General features: G+C 31.4%; 1 protein-coding gene across 1 annotated transcript in view; it reads left to right on the forward strand.

The window, feature by feature from the left end:
* LOC110024687 (protein ANTAGONIST OF LIKE HETEROCHROMATIN PROTEIN 1) overlaps positions 1–547 on the forward strand; it is an 18,858-nt gene that overhangs the window by 13,441 nt on the left and 4,870 nt on the right. The gene's annotated exons all lie outside the window — the stretch shown is intronic.

The raw sequence follows: 547 nt of genomic DNA on the forward strand, positions 1-547 counted from the left end.
GGAACTTGCATTTGTCCATGGTGGAGGCTGATTAATGTGAAATATGTTACAGAGACACTAACCATGTATGAGTGGTGTTACTTTTAATGAATGAGCAAATCACACCAATTTTCTATTGCTGCATTCTGAATTTGTTGAGAATATGAGATTTAGAATTTTGGTCCATGGCCACAAAATAATAAAATGTAGGGAGGGAAATTTACATGTATAACATACATTTTTTTTTATGTATTTACGTATCTGATGCTTGAAGTTTGATATTTACCTTTATAATATTTTGGTGTCATAAATATATGCATGAAAATGACTGTTTCACTTTAAAAAATTAATAATAGTGATATTTTTGTTACGATGTTAAAAGTTTGACGGTTATACATTTAAATATGAAATTTTGTGTATGCGTGTGAAAGCTTAGGTGTTTGATATGTAAATTTATCAAAATTGTGTGATATGCATGTAAATGCCTCCCAGGTGTTTGATATGTAAATTTATCAAAATTGTGTGGTATGCATGTAAATGCCTCCAAGGGCCCGGTTTGGGGGGCTCT

This window comes from Phalaenopsis equestris, unplaced genomic scaffold (genome assembly GCF_001263595.1).
Source record: "Phalaenopsis equestris unplaced genomic scaffold, ASM126359v1 Scaffold000267, whole genome shotgun sequence".
Classification (NCBI taxonomy): domain Eukaryota; kingdom Viridiplantae; phylum Streptophyta; class Magnoliopsida; order Asparagales; family Orchidaceae; genus Phalaenopsis; species Phalaenopsis equestris.